Source organism: Oncorhynchus tshawytscha, linkage group LG26 (genome assembly GCF_018296145.1).
Source record: "Oncorhynchus tshawytscha isolate Ot180627B linkage group LG26, Otsh_v2.0, whole genome shotgun sequence".
Lineage (NCBI taxonomy): Eukaryota > Metazoa > Chordata > Actinopteri > Salmoniformes > Salmonidae > Oncorhynchus > Oncorhynchus tshawytscha.
In genome coordinates this window covers 41,457,978-41,481,481 of record NC_056454.1, presented here as the reverse complement: position 1 = coordinate 41,481,481, position 23,504 = coordinate 41,457,978, and the positions used below count along the sequence as shown (strand labels likewise).

The following is a 23,504-nucleotide window of genomic DNA, read 5'->3' as shown; positions in this document are numbered from 1 at the left end:
TGCTTCACTGTGGGAATAGTGTTCTCAGGGTGATGAGAGGTGTTGGGTTTGCCCCAGACATAGCGGTTTCCTTGATGGCCAAAAAGCTCAATTTCAGTCTCATCTGACCAGAGTACCTTCTTCCATATGTTTGGGGAGTCTCGCACATGCCTTTTGGCGAACACCAAACGTGTTTGCTTATTTTTTTCTTTAATCAATGGCTTTTTTTCTGGCCACACATCCGTAAAGCCCAGCTCTGCGGAGTGTACGGCTTAAAGTGGTCCTATGGATAGATACTCCAATCTCCGCTATGGAGCTTTGCAGCTCCTTCAGGGTTATCTTTGGTCTCTTTGTTGCCTCTTTGATTAATGCCCTCCTTGCCTGGTCTGTGAGTTTTGGTGGGCGGCCCTCTCTTGGCAGGTTTGCTGTGGTACATTATTCTTTCCATTCTTTAATAATGGATTTAATGGTGCTCAGTGGGATGTTCAAAGTTACAGATATTTTTTTATAACCCAACCTTGATCTGTACTTCTCCACAACGTTGTCCCTGACTTGTTTGGAGAGCTCCTTGGTCTTCATGGTGCCGCTTGCTTGGTGGTGCCCCTTGCTTAGTGGTGTTGCAGACTCTGGGGCCTTTCAGAACAGGTATATATATATACTGATATCATGTGACAGATCATGTGACACAGATTGCACACAGGTGGACTTTATTTGACTAATTATGTGACTTATGAAGATAATTGGTTGCACCAGATCTTATTTAAGGCATAATAGCAAAGGGGTTAATACATATGCACGTACCACTTTTCCGTTTTACATTTTTTTCATTTAACTTTTGGGCACTGTACAATGCTATTTTACAGTACACAAATTGACAAGACTTTCAGCACCCTTATAGGGAAGTACAATCAACAAGCACAGCACTTAGACAAATGACTGATGATTGACAGAGAAATTGATGATAAAAAGATTGTGGGGGCTGTTTTATTAGACTTTAGTGTAGCTTTTGACATTATTGTTCATAATCTGTTGGTGGAAAAACGTATATGTTATGGCTTTACACCCCCTGCTACATTGCGGATAAAGAGTTTCCTGTCTAACAGAACACAGAGAGTGTTCTTTAATGGAAGCCTCTCCAATATAATCCAGGTAGAATCAGGAATTCCCCAGGGCAGCTGTATAGGCCCCTTAAAAAAAGAACAGGGCAGCACAGCCTTTGGATGTACAATAACATTAATAATATGCATGTTAATCTCTCCTGGTTCAAAGTAGAGGAGAGATTGACTTCATCACTACTTGTATTTCTGAGAGGTATTGACTTGTTGGAAGCACAGAGCTGTCTGTTTAAATGACTAGCACACATCTCAGACACCCATGCATACCCCACAATACATGCCACCTGAGGTCTCTTCACAGAAAAGACTATGGGAGGCGCACAGTACTACATAGAGCTATGACTACATGGAACTCTATTCCACATCAGGTAACTGATGCAAGAAGTGGAATCAGATTTGAAAAAACAGATAAAAATACACCTTATGGAACAGCGGGGTCTGTGAAGCAACATAGGCGCAATTTTAACATTTAATCGTAGTAAAAATTCTGTTTTAGGTCAGTTAGGATCACCACTTTATTTAAGAATGTGAAATGTCAGAATAATAGAAGAGAGAATGATTTATTTAGCTTTTATTTCTTTCATCACATTCCCAGTGGGCCAGAAGTTTACATACAATCAAGTCGTATTTGGTAGCATTGCCTTTAAATTGTTTAATTTGGGTCAAACATTTTGGGTAGCCTTCCACAAGCTTCCCACAATAAGTTGGGTGAATTTTGGCTCATTCCTCCTGACAGAGCTGGTGTAACTGAGTCAGGTTTGGAGGCCCTCCTTGCTTGCACACGCTTTTTCATTTCTGCCCACACATTTTCTATGGGATTGAGGTCAGGGCTTTGTGATGGCCACTCCAATACCTTGACTTTCCTTAAGCAATTTTGCCACAACTTTGGCAGTATGCTTAGGGCCATTGTTCATTTGGAAGACCCATTTGCGACCAAGCTTTAACTTCCTGACTGATGTGCTAGCGGCCATGCACCGGGTACACCATGTGTATATGAAAAATAAACTTGATTCTATTTTGGATCCTATTTTGATATTAATGAAGAGAGAATGACGGAAGGTACACATGAGAGGACACAACCGAGGATTGGTGCCATGGAGGGATGGTTAAAATATGTTGGCTGGTTCTATAGGGGAGTTCTCTTACCAATACCTTAAGAGCATTGTCTGCATACCTGTCAATAACACTTAAGCAATTCATGTTTTCAATAGGTCTAACTCTATCTCAATTGGGCTAACCTGAATAGAAATTGATAGGTTTGAAGCAGTTGGATAGATTTACTTAAAATCTACAGGTATTTTTGTATATCTGCAGAGGTCTCTGGCCATACTGGTTAACATTGCATTATTTCTCTAAGGGCATGCTGTTGTGTCCTACTGTACCTCTCCAGATTCTCTGCGTCTTTGCCCGGCTCTGCCTTCCCGATACCAAACTTAGACTTCAGAGAGCGGGAGCGGGCAATGACCATCTCCACCGCAATCAGCTGGCTGATCACATCCTGTTGGAGTCAAATACAGTCACTGAGCACTGGGGTGGGTGGTAGGGGTTTGGGGTGCAGGATTGGAAAGGCGTATCAACTTGCCACTCACCTCCAGTTTCTTGTAGTCTGGGCTGGGGTGGCGCAGCAGCTTACTGGCATGAGAGGTGGCCTGTTGGATGGCCTTTCTTGCAGATAGGATGTCCTCTTCGGACTCTGGACAGGATGGAGAGAATGAGAGAATGAGAGAGAGCGAGAGAGTGACTGAAAGAGAGAGAGGAAGATGGACACAGGGAAAGAGGGAGAGAGATATTCAGCAGCTGTCACTCATCCTCCTCCTTTTCCTTGAGGATGGCAGCGTGGAGGATGCAAGGCAGGGGATGGCAGGTCAGGTCTGCTGGCTTCTGTACTGCCAAGTAGTGCAGCACCTAGGGGAGAGGAGGAATATAGAAAACAAACACTCTCTCGCTTACAGCCATTATGATTGTAGAGGTTGCTAGGGCAAGGTACTTGACATTTCAAAAGGCATTGCTCTTTTATGGAACTGGTTCATCCGCTTCTTTTGACTTATAGAGGCTGCCTGCCATATAAATGCAACTGACCCATCGCTAAGCCACGCTCCATAATTACGGACAACTAATCGCAGCTCTTGAATGGATAGCAACTGTCATCGAGTCCAACACCTCGGACAAGCTCACGTTTGAAACACATCAAAGGCATTACAAAAATGAAGAGTTTTCATCCAAAAACAAATTGTTTGAATGGCTAAATAATTGAACAGTGCAACAGGGGTACTTCCTGCTGTTGTTTAAAATGCAGAGCCTATACTTTTGTTATATTGTTTGCTAGCTCTTGACCACCCAACGTTGCTAATGCTAGCTAGCCAGTTAATATAACTAGCTTTTTCAAAATGTTAGCTAGCTAGCAATTTTGTCATGTTATGAATACAACTCTAGTCTGCTGTCGACATCAGAATGCGATTTCAGAGCACTAGTTAGATCCAAAAGTGGTTAGTAACTTTGGCTGCATGCTGACAGTGCATTCAGAGCCATCCAGTGGCTAGCCACACTTTAGCCTTCATTTTACCAGGTTCCCGTGAAGCAATTGTAATGACAATGTCGTGTCTTTGGCTATGCCGGATTAAGTGATATGACATGCTATCCTATAAAGTAATTTCTCTGTAATTAATATTACCTGATTGAGCTAATCATGTAATTAAATAGAAAGTCGGGGCACCACAAAATAATATTTATGGAGCAGTTATCTTCCGAATAAACTCTTAAAGACCTAGTAATATTTTACATAAATAGCAGTCAATATTAATCGTTACCTTATTATTTCAGTCTCATCTGAAAGTTGTAAATTCTTGGATATCTTCACAAACCCTGGCTAACAAGTTGAATCAGCAACACAAAATTGGGTTTAATTATTTATTTACTAAATACCTAACTAATCACACAGAATTACATATACACAGAATGAATCATACCTTGATTACAAATGAAGTCATAAAGGAAAACGTCCCTAGCGGGCGGAACAGATATGACAAAGAAAAGGGGGCTGGGTTTGAGTGAAAGAGCGGGAAGACTTGAGGAACAAAGGGAGAAGCGATGTCTCCATTGTAAATACAGTATCTTATGCATTCTAAATTACCACCCATTTGGAAAAGGAAAATGCAATAAATATTTACTCTGAGCTGCGTTTCAGTAGGTTGGTGGTAGATGGAAGGCCTTTGAAGAATGTATCTGCTGGTAAATTGGATACATTGTAGTAATGTTGTTGTGTGGTAGACGGGATACTCTGTCTGTTCTTTCCTAGACCACGTTTGCAGCTGCTGTTGCTAACTCAATGGCTAGGAGGTATCACTTCTGCAGTGAATAAGAGTTCAAAGTTCATACCATTCGCAACCAAAGCTCACGCTGAGATTGGCTTCATTCTGTAGTTATTATCTGAACCATTCTGACATCGGTCTGTCGTCCTCACATCCTCGGAACAGCAGGTTACATTTTCGTCAAAGCTTTATATAGTGGAGCGAGAAGGGTGTGTTTGAAAAGTTTTATAACCCATGTCTCTTCACAGGGGCGAGCCACTGATTGAGCAGAGCCCTAACCTTATGAAAACCCAAATCTCTCATTTGGAAGCTAAAATTACATTTAATCTTTTCACCAATAATTTTATATTCAAACATTTAAATTGAACAACAATTCCATGTGAATCCGATAACTACAATGTGCAGATTTTCCACTGTAGAGTTTATGGGGGGGAGAGGTATTTACGACTGTCATAAACCTACCCCCAGGCCAACGTCATGACAACAGTCCATTATAACATACCAGAGCATCTCACTTTTTACCTAAATCTCATTTAAATTATGCAATTTAACTACGACGTTGTCTTGTCACCAGTCTGAAGTATAGCCATATCTAATGTCGTACATTTATAATTAGGAGGTTTTATTATCTGTTTTAACAAACCTTGTTTATTTTTGTACTTAAGAATTGTATATATCGTTTTTTTCTGGTGTGGTATATATATAAGCCCTTGTGCTTCCAGCCACACATGCACACCGTTTATATATTTATTTGTTTCGCAGTTTATCAATTGTTTTTCTTTCGCACAAATAAATTAAACAACATTTTTATTAAAACAAAAAGTAGTCTGTATTTAATTTCATTATGTATTAAAACCACAGGATTTCGTCAGTGGTTAGAAGGGAGAATTGGGCTTCCCGGGAAAATGTTGTCTGAGGTTGCAACAGTAAAAAAGGGAGGCGGGGCTTGGCGAAGGGTCAAATGTGTTGGTTAGAGGCAACTCTGCATTTTAAGGATACTGCTCTTAATCCAACGCAGGGTCATTCGTTATTTTTTTGTGTGAGTCAGTGATGAGATTCCAGAAACGCAATCTGATTTGGTATACCCTAATGACACACAACCCTTCAGGCTCTGTTGCACTGGGATAGAACAAACGGCACAGCACAGCACTCTAAAGATGTCGCAGAGTGACTTCCTTGTGGTGATGATCTTGACTGCAATCAGAGGAGTGTGGAATATAGAAGCACTCCTGTCGTCTACCTACCTAAGAGGACAACTTAGTGGAGCAGCAAAAAAATGTCAATCAGAAAAGTAATTCCAAACTAAATCGGTGCACCTGGAGTTTACCCAAAAGAGCCGGCTGGCTGGCGGCAGACGGATGAAGGACGCAGTGCTGATGATGACCGACCTTCCAAGGCCCAGCAAGGTTCCCCTGAACTCGGTTTAAACTCTCAGCGAGGGTACCCGTGGCAGGGAGGGGAGGGACACCTGTGTGTGTGTGTGTGTGTGTGTGTCTCATAGCAGGGACACCTTGTGTTCTGACCTACTTCTACCAGCGCTGCGTGGTGATTGGCTGAAACAGGGACAAACAGGCAGAGTGTGTAGTGAACCTGGGAGGGGTCAGTTCTCTGAGCTGGCAGCCCTGAGCTTCAGGACAGGCGGAGCTGACATTCACTGAGTCTCCGTTGAGCAGCTCAAAATGGAAAAGTATTACCTGTCACAGTCAGAAGCCTTTTTCACCTAGTGACATAAAAAGATGATTGCCCCTAAAAAACAACAAATCCCTTTGAAAAAATGGCCTGTGGCATCAATATGAGTCAGAAACATTTATTCTAGTGTAAAAATGTACTAAAGTCAGTCAGTTTTGTCTAAAACGGAATTTGTAACCTGAGTGCATCACAATGAGTACATGAAGGTTGGGTTTGGATTACAGTTATGTCAGCAATTCATGCCCCTTTTTGCCTATTAACACGTGGTGGCACCGAGCTTTCTGGGAAAAGACTGGGTGAGTTCGCTTTGCATAGCCAATGATACTGTGATGTAACTAGTTAAATACATAGCCTCTACGTAACACGTTATGTGAGATGAAGATTTGCATAGCTAATGTTGCACCTGAAGACAAGTTTGATTCCTGATGTTAGCTAACTAGCTTATAATCAATCAAACCCGATGACATGCTTGATGCACGCTACCAGCTTTCATTCAATAATGTTTCAACACGAACTGGCTGACTATGGTCCCTGTTTGTTGTGATTGAATGGCAAAGACACACCCAAGAAACACCCACATCAAACCACACCCCTAAGACAACCCTTGTTTGCCTTCTGTCATGGCCGCTAGCATTTCTTAATGAGCTTTGATGGCAAAACAAGGCCAAATCAGGAGGTGCAGTTGACGTTTAAATCATAGTCAGTGATTGACAATGCACAATGGCTTTGGATAGAAGCTGCCCTTAGGCACAGCTCATCATACCCAAACCCTAACCTTGGGGGGGAAAAATCCATACTGAACTTATCCTACCAAACCTTGGGGGAATCCAAACTGAACTTATCCTACCCAAACCCTAACCTTGGGGGAATCCAAACTGAACTTATCCTACCCAAACCCTAACCTTGTGGGGGGAGGGAATCCAAACTGAACTTATCCTACCCAAACCCTAACCTTGGGGGAATCCAAACTGAACTTATCCTACCCAAACCCTAACCTTGGGGGAATCCAAACTGAACTTATCCTACCCAAACCCTAACCTTGGGGGAATCCAAACTGAACTTATCCTACCCAAATTCTAACCTTGGGGGAATCCAAACTGAACTTATCCTACCCAAATTCTAACCTTGGGGGAATCCAAACTGAACTTATCCTACCCAAACCCTAACCTTGGGGGAATCCAAACTGAACTTATCCTACCCAAACCCTAACCTTGGGGGAATCAAACTGAACTTATCCTACCCAAATTCTAACCTTGGGGGGAATCCAAACTGAACTTATCCTACCCAAATTCTAACCTTGGGGGAATCCAAACTGAACTTATCCTACCCAAATTCTAACCTTGGGGGAATCCAAACTGAACTTATCCTACCCAAATTCTAACCTTGGGGGAATCCAAACTGAACTTATCCTACCCAAATTCTAACCTTGGGGGAATCCAAACTGAACTTATCCTACCCAAATTCTAACCTTGGGGGAAATCCAAACTGAACTTATCCTACCCAAATTCTAACCTTGGGGGAATCCAAACTGAACTTATCCTACCCAAATTCTAACCTTGGGGGAATCCAAACTGAACTTATCCTACCCAAATTCTAACCTTGGGGGAATCCAAACTGAACTTATCCTACCCAAATTCTAACCTTGGGGGAATCCAAACTGAACTTATCCTACCCAAATTCTAACCTTGGGGGGGGAATCCAAACTGAACTTATCCTACCCAAATTCTACTGCCTGACAACTCAAAGTGAATTCATCCGCTGCTCTAAGTTCACTACATACTTTCGTCTGAGACTGCAATCGTTGAAGTTATTTGTGGTGATGTCAAAATGAGGGGTGTTGTACAAAACAAATTCATCAGCGATTGGATCATCTCTAACCAATCAAAGTATCAAAACCAATGACAAATGTCAAAACGCCGCTTTACCCACGTGTGTTCTGGCTCTGGTCCAACCCATCGGTTTCTGGGACCAATCAAAACGGTTAGAATGTGTTTGTATTCTAGAAATCGCCAGGGAGGTACTCAAATCCAGACTCATTGCAGAGAAAACTAACATCAGTGGGCATGGCATAGCGTTTGGCCGGAGCAAGGAGTTTGGGTAGCCAGGCAACAAATCCTAACCTTGGGGGGAAAACCCCAAACTAAGCTTTTCCTCCCCAAACACAGCTTATCTTCCCCAAATCCTAACCTTCATTGGAAAAATCGCAAACTCAGTTTATCCTCCCCAAATCCTTGGTGGGAAAAACACCAAACTGAACTCAAGTTAATATTGAGGGGCAACTTCATCCAAATCAAATCAAATTAATTTATATAGCCCTTCGTACATCAGCTGATATCTCAAAGTGCTGTACAGAAACCCAGCCTAAAACCGCAAACAGTAAGCAATGCAGGTGTAGAAGCACGGTGGCTAGGAAAAACTCCCTAGAAAGGCCAAAACCTAGGAAGAAACCTAGAGAGGAACCAGGCTATGTGGGGTGGCCAGTCCTCTTCTGGCTATGCTGGGTAGAGATTATAACAGAACATGGCCAAGTTGTTCAAATGTTCATAAATGACCAGCATGGTCAAATAATAATAATCACAGTAGTTGTTGAGGGTGCAGCAAGTCAGCACCTCAGGAGTAAATGTCAGTTGGCTTTTCATAGCCGATCATTAAGAGTATCTCTACCACTCCTGCTGTCTCTAGAGAGTTGAAAACAGCAGGTCTGGGACAGGTAGCACATCCGGTGAACAGGTTAGGATTCCATAGCCACAGGCAGAACAGTTGAAACTGGAGCAGCAGCACGGCCAGGTGGATAGGGGACAGCAAGGAGTCATCATGCCAGGTAGTCCTGAGGCATGGTCCTAGGGCTCAGGTCCTCAGAGAGAGAGAAAGAAAGAGAGAATTAGAGAATTAGAGAGAGCACACTTAAATTCACACAGGACACCGAATAGGACAGGAGAAGTACTCCAGATATAACAAACTGACCCGAGCCCCCCAACACATAAACTACTGCAGCATAAATACTGGAGGCTGAGACAGGAGGGGTCAGGAGACACTGTGGCCCCATCCGATGATACCCCCGGACAGGGCCAAACAGGAAGGATATGACCCCACCCACTTTGCCAAAGCACAGCCCCCACACCACTAGAGGGATATCTTCAACCACCAACTTACCATCCTGAGACAAGGACGAGTATAGCCCACAAAGATCTCCGCCACGGCACAACCCAAGGGGGGGGGGGCACCAACCCAGACAGGAAGATCACATCAGTGACTCAACCCACTCAAGTGACGCACCCCTCCTAGGGACGGCATGAAAGAGCACCAGTAAGCCAGTGACTCAGCCCCTGTAATAGGGTTAGAGGCAGAGAATCCCAGTGGAAAGAGGGGAAGCGGCCAGGCAGAGACAGCAAGGGAGGTTCGTTGCTCCAGAGCCTTTACATTCACCTTCACACTCCTGGGCCAGACTACACTCAATCATATGACCCACTGAAGAGATGAGTCTTCAGTAAAGACTTAAAGGTTGAGACCGAGTCTTTATTTATTTATTTATTTTATTTTACCTTTATTTAACTAGGCAAGTCAGTTAAGAACAAATTCTTATTTTCAATGACGGCCTAGGAACAGTGGGTTAACTGCCTGTTCATTATGTTTTCGAATGACATCCCCAAGAGGTAAAATATATAGTGAATCCTACTTCTGTTCGGTGCTCATCGATGCCTACCTTCTCAGCCTACTAGACAATGCTTTCTCTATTCATTAAGTTACAATGGACAATACTATTCTAAATGCTCCTATGTCCATACCTTCTCAGCTTCCTTGGTGTCGTCAAACAGGCGAGCAGGGGTGGTCTGCGAGCAGGGGTGGTCTTGGCTGTGGCCCAAGCCTCCATCCACATGTTCCCCGGGATCTTCATCCTGGCACTCAGGTCACCCCTGACCACCGTGTCCACGCTCTCGTCCACCACCTCCTCCTCAAAGTAGTCCCTGGGGGAGTACCACCGCACAAAGTCATCCAGGGTACAGCCCGGATTCGCTGCCTGACACAGAATCAGACACAAGCAGGCATGTCAATGTTTCATTATGTTTCTAAGCTCTACACAGTCAATACAGTGCCTTCAGAAAGTATTCATACCCCTAGACGTATTCCATATTTTTGTTGGGTTACAGCCTGAATTCAAAATGGATTAAATATTTGTTTTCTTCTTGCCCATCTACACACAATAACCATAATGACAAAGTGAAAACATGCTTTTTGAAATGTAATGCACATTTACTGAAAATGAAATCCAGAAACATCTCATTTATATAAGTTTTCACACCCCAGAGTCACTACTTTGTAGATGAACCTTTGGCAGCGATTACAGCTGTCAGTCTTACTGGGTAAGTCTCTAAGAGCTTTGGATTGTGCAACATTTGCCCATTATATTCTTCACAATTCTTCAAGCTCTGTCAAATTGGTGGTTGATCATTGCTAGACAACCAATTCTTAGGTCTTGCCTTAGATTTTTAAGTAGATTTAAGTCAAAACTGTAACTCGGCCAGTCAGTAACATTCACTGTGTTCTTGGTAAGCAAATACAGTGTAGATTTGGACTTGTGTTTTAGGTTATTGTCCTGCTGAAAGGTTAATTCATCTCTGTGTCTGATGAAAATGCAGACAACTAGGTTTTTATCCTGAAAAACTCTCTAGTCCGTAACGATTACAAGCATACCCATAACATGATGCAGCCACCACTATGCTTGAAAATATGGAAAGTGGTACTCCGTAATGTGTTTTAATGCCCATGCAACTTATGTGACTTTTTAGGATACTTACTGAGTCAAGACATTTCAGGTTTTTATTTTGTATTAGTTTGTAAAAAAATTCTAAAAACATAATTCCACTTTGGCATTATGGGGAATTGTGTGTAGGCCAGTGACACAAAATCAGGCTGTAACACAACAAAATGTGGAACAAGTCAAGCGGTGTGAATACTTTCTGAAGTCACTATAAGTTTGGTACAGAGGAGACCACTCAATATCAGTGAAGCAACAGTAGATGGATTGATGACAATGAGGCTAAAGCATGAATAACTGAGACAGGAGCTCTCCTCAGTAGCCTGGGGGCCCAGGACAGGACAAACAGAGACACAGACAGACAGGAGGCTTCTCCTCTGCTGCTGTCCCCCTGCGGAAGAAGTGTGTGTCTGTGTTTGTGTGTGCATGTGACGCGTGTGTGTTTGTATACATGTGTCCGCGTGTGTGTGCACAACACACTGAGTTGAGGAGGGGGCTGGTATGTGCTGCATGGCTGTCATATTACCCACCATTCATCAGCGGTCCATCCTCCCTGCTCTGCACCGGCAGGGACTGGGATAATTAAAGCTAAAATGCCAGATTATGCTTGGCTAAGCACAATTGCACACAGAGCCGGTTGGCCCCGGCCCCGAGACAGCTCACACTAAATTTAGAGGCCATTCTAACTCAACTAATCGCTATACCTGAGTACACAACATTCTTCTTCCTCTAGTTTATAACCTCCCTCCCTCCCTCCCACCCTCCCTCCCTCCCCCCCTCCCTCCCTCCCTCCCTCCCTCCCTCCCTCCCTCCCTCCCTCCCTCCCTCCCTCCCTCCCTCCCTCCCTCCCTCCCTCCCTCCCCCTCCCTCTCTTGTCAGCTGTTGTTGGAGCTCAGAGAGGACAGAAGAAGAAGAGGTTGAGAAGAACATGCTCCAAAGTAGAGCATTTAGTGGGCCAGTTAAAAACAGACCGGGGTAATGCGTCAAAAAGTTGCGACTGTGCCCCTCCGACGGAACACTATTTGTCAGCGTTTGTTACCGTTGGGAACAAAGGGGGTGGAGCCGGAAGTCCCATCAGAGACGTTTAAAGATGGTGACCTGATGTTCCGAACCTCTTGGGTCCAACAGCAAGTTAGCAGGTGAGGCTGAATGCTACTCAGCAGAAAAATGTGGTATGGTGACAACAGAGATTAATTCAGCTTGTTTTGGCCTGTTTCTATAACTTTAAGGGAGCTATTAAATGTAACTTGGCTAAATTCATTCAAGATGCATACATAGTGGGATTGTAAAGAGCTGTTTTGTAGATTTGTCCTCAGGACAAAGGAAGGAAATTGACTTTAATCTTCAAAAGCATTTTCAGTACCAGTCAAAAGTTTGGACACACCTACTCATTCAAGGGTTTAGTGAATAGTGAAGACATCAAAACTATGAAATAACACATATGGAATCATGTAGTAACCAAAAAAAGTGTTAAACAAATCAAAAATTATTTTATGAGTAGGCACCCTTTGCCTTGATGATAGATTTGCACACTCTTGGCATTCTCTCAACAAGCTTCCGTCTTGAAGGAGTTCTCACATATATTGAGAACTTGTTGGCTGCTTTTCCTTCACTATGCGGTCCAACTAATCCCAAACAATCTCAATTGGGTTGAGGTTTGCTGATTATGGAGGCCAGGTTATCTGATGCAGCACTCCATCACTTTCCTTCTTGATCAAATAGCCTTTACACAGCCTAGAGGTGTGTTTTGGGTGATTGTCCTGTTGAAAAACAATTTATAGTCTCACAAAGCATTTATAGTCTCACTAATCACAAACCAGATGGGATGGTGTATCGCTGCAGAATGCTGTGGTAGCCATGCTGGTTAAGTGTCACCAGCAAAGCACCCCCACACCATCACACCTCCTCCTCCATGCTTTACGTGGGAACCACACATGCGTAGATAATTCGTTCACCTACTCTGCGTCTCACAAAGACACAGCGGTTGGAACCAAAAATCTAAAATTCGGGCTCATCAGACCAAAGGACAGATTTCCACCAGTCTAATGTCCATTGCTCGTGTTTCTTGGCCCAAGCAAGTCTCTTCTTCTTATTGGTGTCCTTTAGTAGTGGTATCTTTACAGCAATTTGACCATGAATGCCTGATTCACGCAGTCTCCTCTGAACAGTCGATGTTGAGATGTGTCTGTTACTTGAATACTGTGAAGCATTTATTTTGGCTGCAATTTCTGAGGCTGGTAACTTTAATGAACTTATCCTCTGCAGCAGAGGTAACTCTGGGTCTTCCTTTCCTGTGGCGGTCCTCATGAGAGCCAGTTTCATCATAGCGCTTGATGGTTTTTGAGACTGCACATGAAGAAACGTTCAACGTTCTTAATTTTCCGCATCGACTGACCTTCATGTCTTAAAGTAATGATGGACTGTCATTTCTCTTTGCTTATTTGAGCTGTTCTTGACATAATATGGACTTGGTCTTTTACCAAATAGGGCAATATTCTGTATAACACCTCTATCTTGTCACAACATAACTGATTGGCTCAAATGCATGAAGGAAAGAAATTCCACAAATTAACTTTTAACAAGGCACACCTGAAATGCATTCGAGGTGACTACCTCATGAAACTGGTTGAGAGAATGCCAAGAGTGTGCAAACCTGTCATCAAGGCAAAGCGTGGCTACTTTGAAGAATCTCAAATATATTTTGATTTGTTTCTCACTTTTTTGGTTACTACATGATTCCATATGTGTCATTTTATAGTTTTGATGTCTTCACTATTATGCTACAATGTAGAAAATAGTAAAAGTAAAGAAAAACCCCTGAATGAGCAGGTGTTTGCATTTTTTACTGGTACTGTGTTGAGTTTTCTAGGTCCCGTGTGGCTCAGTTGATAGAGCATGGTGCTTGCAATGCCTTCGATTCCCACGGGGTACCAGTATGAAAAAGTACCTAAATGTATGCACTCACTAATGCAAGTCACTCTGGATAAGAGTGTCTAGTAAATTGTAAGATGTATTAATCCTAATACTGTTACTGACATAACATCAACCACTATTATTCAACACTATGGAGGCTTCACATGGAGATACTTCCAAAATGAAATTATTTTAAGTGCATTTAGTACTAAAACAGACATTGCTACAGTACATCAGCTAAATAAGACACACCCAACATAATATCTAATACGAAGCATTTCATTGATATTGATAACACAATTAGCATGCCCTCCACTGTGCCACTGTGAGAGATGAGGGAGATTGTGAGAATCTAATCAAACGCCCCCCCAGTCTGACACACTGACTGACCGAGAGGTCTGAGACCACTAATAGGCTCCTGTGCCACTCACCCAGTCTGGGTGGCAGTGAGTGTGTGTGTTTGTGTGCCTCTCTCTGTGTGTGTGTGTGTGCGTGTCTCTCTCTTTGTGTGTGTGTGTGTGTGTGTGTGTGTGTGTGTGTGTGTGTGTGTGTGTGTGTGTGTGTGTGTGTGTGTGTGTGTGTGCCAGCGTTAATGTCAGGGTGTGTGTACTGTATTGTCGGTCTAGTTGTCAGTGTGGGTGTGTGAGGAGTTGTCTAGATGTCAGGGTGTGGGTGTGTGAGTGTCCTCACCTTAAAAGACTCCATGTCTGAGAGCAGACAGGCACTCTGCATGCGAGCGCGGAGGTGGGCACCCTCGGCTGACGTGCCCACTTTGGCCAACACCTCCGACTGCTCCTCCAGCAGGTCCTCTGTCATGGGCGCTGGCTCCTATGGAGTGGGAAAGAGAACCTTCAGAGTTTCAGTGTGTTTTAGGGGGTTAAGTGTATGTATGAAGTAGCATGGGTGTGTGTGTGTGTGTGTGTGTTGCTTTTCAAGACACGGAAGCCGGAAACCAACCTTAAACATTTGACTATATGTGCCAGGAAATACAACACAGTACTTATTAGTGTGTGAGTATGACACTAGGTTTGGCCCTGTCAGTTACTCTGAGCAGGACAGAGGACAGACTGACAGCTTGTCAGATTCATTAGGGCCCTGTGGAACACTGGAACACCTGAGGCACCTACAACCCTCTGCCAGAACACCCACAACCCCCTACCAAACCCCCATCAGCCCTGGCTAATGAACACTGCTTCTGTCTGGTAGAGCCATGTCCACAGTCCACAGTCCTGTCTAGTCTCCATGTTCCTAAAGGGCAACTGAACACTGCACAATGTTCTCTAAAGTCTGTCTCGGTTCCACAACTGGTAAGGCAAGTCATGATCACAGCCACTCAGGTTCATAAATCAAATGGTTATTTGAATTAACACAAAATACTGACTGTAGAGGGGGTCGGCCGAACTTGCTTGATGAGTTCCCTTGTTTGATGAGTTCCCTTGCTCTTGTGAGTCACACAGAAAACACAGGTTCAATCCCCAGAGAGTTATGTACAAGATTCACTAGTTCAGATAAAGCTGCTATTTCATAGAGAATAAAAAGGAATTCTGATTCTGCACCCTGGCCAGGTCCTACTAATCACCCCAAACAGGCACCCAAAACAATGACACCCAAAACAATGACAAACAAAATCTAAGTACCAAAAACAACCACAAACAGGTACCCCCAAACAACAAAAGCATCTAAAACAGTGGCCAAAAACAACCAGGCCGCAGATTTTTCACACAGTCGGCCCGGGGATTTGAACCAGCAACCTTTAATTTACTGGACCAACCGCTAGGCTACCAGGCACCCCACTATTATCACATTGTGATTCTTTGTGGTTGTTTTGGGTACTTTTGGGTATCTGTTTATGGTTGGTTATGGTTGTTTTGGGGCACTTTTGGGTTGTTTCGGGGACCTGTTCGTGGTTGCTTTGGGTACCTGTTTGTGGTTGTTTTGGGTACTTTTGGGTTGTTTCGGGTACCTGTTTGTGGTTGTTTTGGGTACCTGTTCGTGGTTGTTTTGGGGTACTTTTGGGTTGTTTCGGGTACCTGTTCGTGGTTGTTTTGGGTACTTTTGGGTTGTTTCGGGTACCTGTTTGTGGTTGTTTTGGGGTACTTTTGGGTTGTTTCGGGTACCTGTTTGTGGTTGTTTTGGGTACCTGTTCGTGGTTGTTTTGGGTACCTGTTTGTGGTTGTTTTGGGGTACTTTTGGGTTGTTTTGGGTACCTGTTTGTGTTTGTTTTGGGTACTTTTGGGTTGTTTTGGGTACCTGTTTGTGGTTGTTTTGCATACCTGTTCGTGGTTGATTTGGGTACCTGTTTGTGGATGTTTTGGGTACCTGTTTGTGGATGTTTTGGGTACCTGTTTGTGGTTGTTTTGCGTACCTGTTCGTTGTTGTTTTGGGTACCTGTTTGTGGTTGTTTTGGGTACCTGTTTGTGGTTGTTTTGCGTACCTGTTCGTTGTTGTTTTGGGTACCTGTTTGTGGTTGTTTTGGGTACCTGTTTGTGGTTGTTTTGGGTACCTGTTTGTGGTTGTTTTGAAAATTACAGGCCTCTCTCATCTTTTTAAGTGGGAGAACTTGCACAACTGGTGGCTGACTAAATATTTTTTGGCCCACTGTACATACATACAGTACCAGTCAAAAAATATGGACACACCTACTCATTACAGGGTTTCTTTATTTGTACTATTTTCTACATTGTAGAATAATAGTGAAGATATTAAAACTATGAAATAACACACATGGAGTCATATAGTAAAGCGTTTTCATTATTTGTCTTCTCTTGCTCTGATATAAACTAGACTGTTTTTCAGGACTTCGAGCTTGGCTTAGTTTGATGAAATCATTCATATTATACCTGTGTTTTGAAGGGATAGTTCACCCAACAACCGTATTCCCTATTTAGTGCACTACTTTTGACCAGAGCCCTATTCCCTATATAGAACACTACTTTTGACCAGAGCCCTATGGGCCCTGGTGAAATGTGTGCACTATATAAGGTATAGGGTGCTATTTAGTACGCAGAAGAGTTTGGAGGTATAAATAGTGGAGAGGAGAGGAGCGGCGGCCAAACACTTTACCCACTGGAGACGAATTCAACCCAGGGAAGGAAGGTGTGACTGCCGAGCAGAGCAAGTGTGTGTGAGCAGTGTGGAGCAGAGCCAATCCGCCTCATTACAAATGAAGTGGCATCGCCATGAATCTAAAACACCTATCTCTGCCTGCCCCCACTCTTCCCCTACCCTATCCCTGCTGTTTAAAAGACAGAGAGAGGGAGGAGGAGTGTGAGAGGAGAGAGGAAGATGGATAGGGAGAAAGAGAAAAATGTGTTAGAGAAGGAGAGAGAGCGAGGAAATGTCTGAAAGGGACTAGCAGAAAAAGCGGAGATGGAGACAGATTCAGACAGAGACATACAGACATACAGACATACAGATATACAGACATACAGACATACAGACATACAGACATACAGATAATCAATAGATGGATGTAGGAAGAGAGATGGAGACAGATTCAGACAGAGACATACAGACATACAGACATACAGATAATCAATAGATGGATGTAGGAAGAGAGATGGAGACAGATTCAGACAGAGACATACAGACATACAGACATACAGATAATCAATAGATGGATGTAGGAAGAGAGATGGAGACAGATTCAGACAGAGACATACAGACATACAGATAATCAATAGATGGATGTAGGAAGAGAGATGGAGACAGATTCAGACAGAGACATACAGACATACAGACATACAGACATACAGATATACAGACATACAGACATACAGACATACAGACATACAGACATACAGATATACAGACATACAGACATACAGACATACAGACATACAGACATACAGATAATCAATAGATGGATGTAGGAAGAGAGATGGAGACAGATTCAGACAGAGACATACAGACATACAGACAATCAATAGATGGATGTAGGAAGAGAAAGAGAGAGAGAGACAGAAGAGGAGAGAAAGTGTCATGGAGAGGACAGACAGCAAGAGAAAGACAAAAGAGAGGAAACAGACGTGTATTAAGGGATAGTGGGTGTGATACATGACTGATAGAGACACGTTTGGAGAAAGGTGTATGGATGAGAGGGAGAGAGACAGATGAAGAAAAGACAAGTACAAAAATCTCCACAAGATACACCAGCGTGTGTGTGTGTCTGTCTGTGTGTGTGTGTGTCTGGAGACGCCCATGCCCAGCCCACCAGAGGATCAGTCTTCTTGCCCTCTACTTCCTGTGTTTGAGGGGTGCAAAATCCACTTAAATATCACTGGATTGATTGCTTTCATTTGACTCCTGTTTATGCCTGCCTTGCTCGTGCCTGTAGTTTTTCCCGATAACGTTACGACCGCGGAAGTGACCTGCCAAACACACCCCGGTAACGGCTGAAATGGGCTCAATGGAATACATTGTCTTTCCGTTGCATCTATAAGAACACTAAAGCTTCGTCAGTGAATAAACGCATCGTCCCGACACTTACATCACAAGGAGAAGAAAAATGACTTTATTTTCACGCACAATTATTTTTTGGTGGAATAGAAAAAAATATAATTTAATACAGTTAAAATGTTTAATATATTAGATGAGCTGAAACGAAAGTAACTCCCGAAAATGAACACTCAGATTATAGTGATATATCTGACCTTGCAAACATTGTAAAGTATAGGTGTAATCTAGAGCCAATCGCATTGATTTTTAACCCGAAGGTAATCTGCTATTGACACACTTGTCGAATTACGCAACAGAACGTGACAACAGTAATTAATGAGGCAGTCTAGACAGATCAGGTTAGTGCAGGTAGGCATGGACAGCGCACATTTTTGGTGGTTAACAGCCCTTTTCCACCCCTTTATGTTAATCTATCCCTATATATAGTCTACCATTATATTTATGCAAATTAGGCACGTCTAACTTTCATTATTTTAATACAAAATATTTTTTACAAATACCTCATATCACTACAAAATGTATATCTAATCTAAGAAAAAAAAGTGAAATCTGATAATAAATTGAATACCCGAACTGTTATTATTTGTCTGTGCCATTAAAATGTTTTATGTGTCATAATTCAGTCAATATCTGATTCATTTTAGTTTGGAGTATCTTCATCCATTGTCCAAACTGTTGTTTTTATTACAATTCTGTGTGTGTGTGTGTGTGATGGAGATTGTGCACGGTCCAGACAGCCACCGCAGCCTCAGAGCCTGTGTGAAGCCGTCGGGGCCGTTCTAGAAGAAGTGCTGACACTCGTTTATTTTACACTCACACCCTTCATCCATCTCTCCCTCACCGCTCCACACAGCACATGATCGTTCCGCTCTCTTAACTAGGCAAGGCATCCATCCTCGCCTCGCCTTTTTCCAACATCTGCTATGTGTGTCTGTGTGTGTCCGGGGTCGTCTTTGTGTGTGTGGATAGAAACTGACTTCAGACAGCCACACTCTCCCCTATCGCCTCGTGTTAATCATTGACGAGGGTCAGCCTCAACCCATTGCATTAATTAGCTCTACTTTTCAGCCCCATCTATAATTGATGAGGAGGAGAGGAGCTACAAATCACTCCAGGAGCTGGGCTCTGGGTTCACTCAAACAGCAGGGAGAGAGGGAGGGATGGAGGGGGGAGACGGAGGGAGGGAGACACGGAGGGAGGGAGGAGGGACAAAGGGAGGGAGTACACAGAAGGGAAGGACGCAGGTTGGGAGGGAGGAGACACACTCACAGCATAGAGGCTAAATCAGTGGTGGTCACCACATTTGAGAAGACATTGCCTTTATAATAAGATGTATTATAGTAGCTATCTGCCCCCAAAAGCCTTTGACAATTAGAGGCTGAGCACTAATGCTTTTGTGGAGTTGATTCTGTCAGTCTCGGTGTCACTTCATGCTTCTCATTACCATACTTATTAAGATCAACCCTTTATCTGTGACTTTTAAAGATAATTAGGGGTTTTATATTACAACTATGATTTATTACAAGTCTGTGAAAAATGAAATATGCACTGTGTGCATGTACTGAATTCGTCAGGTACTGCGTTAAAGTGATTTATGGTACCACAGTAACAATGAGTTACTGGATCGTTACAATATAGTAATGAATAGATCAATGTGTTAGACTGGTGCAGATTGTACAGTAATCTACAATGGTTGGCTGTGTGTCTAAACAGTGCCATTGATAACGATATGGTAGGTATTTGAACATACACTATATATATAAAAGTATGTGGACACTCCTTCAAATGAGTGGATTCAGCTATTTCAGACACACCCGTTGCTGACAGGTGTATAAAATCGAGCACACAGCCATGCATTCTCCATAGACAAACATTGGAAGTAGAATGGCCTTACTGAAGAGCTCAGTGCCTTTCAACGTGGCACCGTCACAGGATTCCTTTCCAACAAGTCAGTTTGTCAAATTTCTGCCATGCTAGAGCTGTCCAGTCAACTGTAAGTGTTGTTATTGTGAAGTGGAAACATCTAGGAGCAACAACGGCTCAGCCGCAAAGTGGTAGGCCACACAAGCTCACAGAACGGTACCGCTGAGTACTGAAGCGCATGGCACATAACATTGTCTGTCCTCAGTTGCAACACTCACTACCGAGTTCCAAACTACCTCGGGAACCAACGTCAGCACAATAACTGTTCCTTGGGAGCTTCATGAAATGGGTTTCCATGACTGAGCAGCTGCACACAAGCCTAAGATCGCCATGTACAATGCCAAGAGTCGGCTGGGGTGGTGTAAAGCTCACCACCATTGTACTCTGGAGCAGTGGAAACGCGTTCTCTGGAGTGATGAATTACACTTCACCATCTGGCAGTCCCACGGACAAATCTGGGTTTGGCAGATGCCAGGAGAACGCTACCTGCTCCAATGCATAGTCCCAACTGTAAAGTTTGATGGAGGAGGAATAATGGTCTGGGGCTGTTTTTCATGGTTCGGGCCACACCCCTTAGTTCCAGTGAAGGGAAATATTAACCCTACAGCATATAAGACATTCTAGATGTTTCCAACTTTCCAACTTTCTAAACAGGTTTTTAGTGTTTCATCATGACAACAGTTTTTTATTTATTTAACCTTTAATTAACTAGGCAAGTCAGCTAAGAACAAATTCTTACTTACAATGACGGCCTAGGAACAGTGGGTTAACTGCCTTGTTCAGAGGCAGACGACGGAGTAGCGCCTCTTCAACCTCAGGAGACTGAAGAAATTTGGCTTGTCACCAAAAGCACTCAAACTTTTACAGATGCACAATCGAGAGCATCCTGTCGGGCTGTATCACTGCCTGGTACGGCACCTGCTCCGCCCACAACCGTAAGGCTCTCCAGAGGGTAGTGAGGTCTAAACAACGCATCACCGGGGGCAAACTACCTGCCCTCCAGGACACCTACACCACCCGATGTCACAGGAATGCTAAAAAGATCATCAAGGACAACAACCACCCGAGCCACTGCCTGTTCACCCCGCTATCATCCAGAAGGCGAGGTCAGTACAGGTGCATCAAAGCAGGGACCGAGAGACTGAAAAACAGCTTCTATCTCAAGGTCATCAGACTGTTAAACAGCCACCACTAACATTGAGTGGCTGCTGCCAACATACTGACTCAACTCCAGCCACTTTAATATTGGAAAAATTGATGTAAAAAATTGATCACTAGTCACTTTAAACAATGCCACTTAATAAAATGTTTACATACCCTACATTACTCATCTCATATGTATGTACTGTACTCTATACCATCTACTGCATCTTGCCTATGCCGTTCTGTACCATCACTCATTCATATATCTTTTTGTACATATTCTTCATCCCTTTACATTTGTGTGTATAAGGTAGATGTTGTGAAATTGTTAGGTTAGATTACTCGTTGGTTATTACTGCATTGTCGGAACTAGAAGCACAAGCATTTCGCTACACTCGCATTAACATCTGCTAACCATGTGTATGTGACGAATAAAATTAGATTTGATTTCAGTTTGTCTTCACTATTATTTTACAATGTAGAAAATAGTAAAAATAAAGAAAAACCCTTGAATGAGTAGGTGTGTCCAAACTTTTGACTGGTACTGTACATAATATACCCAAGTGACATGGGTGTACAGGGGTGTGGTGCTTGTATTACAGTATATACGGTAATATACCTGAGCGAAAGAGATATATAGGGGTGTGCACTACATTATATAGAGTATTATAAACTGGGTGGTTCAAGCCCTGAATGCTGATTGGCTGATAAGCCGTGGAATATCAGACCGTATACCACGGGTATGACAAAACATTTATTTTTACTACTTTGACTACGTTGGTTTATAATAGCAATAAGTCACCTCAGGGGGTTGTGGTATATGCCGCGTTGCGTCGTGGTATATTGGCCATATACCACACCCCCCTCTGGCCTTATTGCTTAAATATACCTGAGTGACAGGGATGTACAGGGGTTCCTTGGAGTTGAGCAGGGTCAACTTCCCGTGTGGGTGGAGCCGACCCTCCGGCTTGCCCGCCTTGGCCCTGTCCTCTTTAGCTCCGCCCTTCTTGTTGTCTGTAGAGGGACCGTCCTTCACCACCTCTGTGTCGCTCAGACACTCAAAGAACTCGTCTTCGCTCTCGCTGTAGCTCCACGTGTCCCGTGACTTCGCAGGAGACACCTCTATCGCGCCCACCACCGTCGCCGCACTCTCCGGTCCCAGAGCTCCCATTCTCGACCCTGACACTTTTCTCTCCCTCTTTCTCCCTCCTTTCGCCATTTTCCTCCCGTCATCCCTCGCTCTCTTCCTCCCGGTGCAGCAGTTGAGCATTTTGGAGAAAGACACACAAGCAGCAGAGGGCAAGCTTTTGGGAGGTATGTGTGTTTTGCGCGCGTGTGTGTAATTCTACCCAATACAACCTTATCCCTTTGGCCCTTATCGAGCCATTTCTCCTCAACATGTCCCTGTGTCCCCATAATTCGGGGGACAGAGAGAGAAAGGCGAGAGAGAGGGTGGGAGCAGCGACGAGAGAGAGAGAGAGAGAGAGGGACTCAACAGCGACGAAAGCGAATGAGCAGCGAGAGAGAGAGAGAGAGAGAAAGAGAGCGAGAGAGAGAGCGAGAGAGAGAGAGAATGAGGGCAGCGACGAGAGAGAGAGAGAGAGAGAGAGAGCGAGTAGCGAGAGAGTGAGGGAGCAGCGAGAGAGAGAGAGGGAGCAGCGAGAGAGTGAGGGAGCAGCGAGAGAGAGAGAAGGGAGCAGCGAGAGAGAGAGAGCAGTGAGAGAGAGAGAGAGAGCAGCGAGAGAGAGAGAGAGAGAGAGAGAGAGAGGGCAGAGAGAGAGGGAGCGAGAGAGAGAGAGAGCATAGAGAGAGAGGAGCAGAGAGAGAGAGGAGAGAGAGAGCAGAGAGAGCAGAGAGAGAGGGCAGAGAGAGAGAGAGAGAGAGAGAGCGAGTAGCGAGAGAGTGAGGGAGCAGCGAGAGAGAGAGAGGAGCAGCGAGAGAGTGAGGGAGCAGCGAGAGAGAGAGAGGAGCAGCGAGAGAGAGAGGGAGCAGCGAGAGAGAGAGAGCAGCGAGAGAGAGAGCAGCGAGAGAGAGAGAGAGAGAGAGAGAGAGAGCAGCAGAGAGAGAGAGAGAGAGCAGCAAGAGAGAGAGTAGCAAGAGAGAGAGAGCATAGAGAGAGAGGGAGCAGAGAGAGAGAGGAGAGAGAGAGCAGAGAGAGCAGAGAGAGAGGGCAGAGAGAGAGAGAGAGAGGAGCAGAAGAGAGCAGAGAGAGAGAGAGAG

At 43.9% G+C, this 23,504-nt stretch overlaps 1 pseudogene; it reads right to left on the bottom strand.

Annotated features, from left to right (window-relative positions):
• LOC112224874 overlaps positions 1–23,504 on the bottom strand; it is a 73,775-nt pseudogene that overhangs the window by 30,869 nt on the left and 19,402 nt on the right.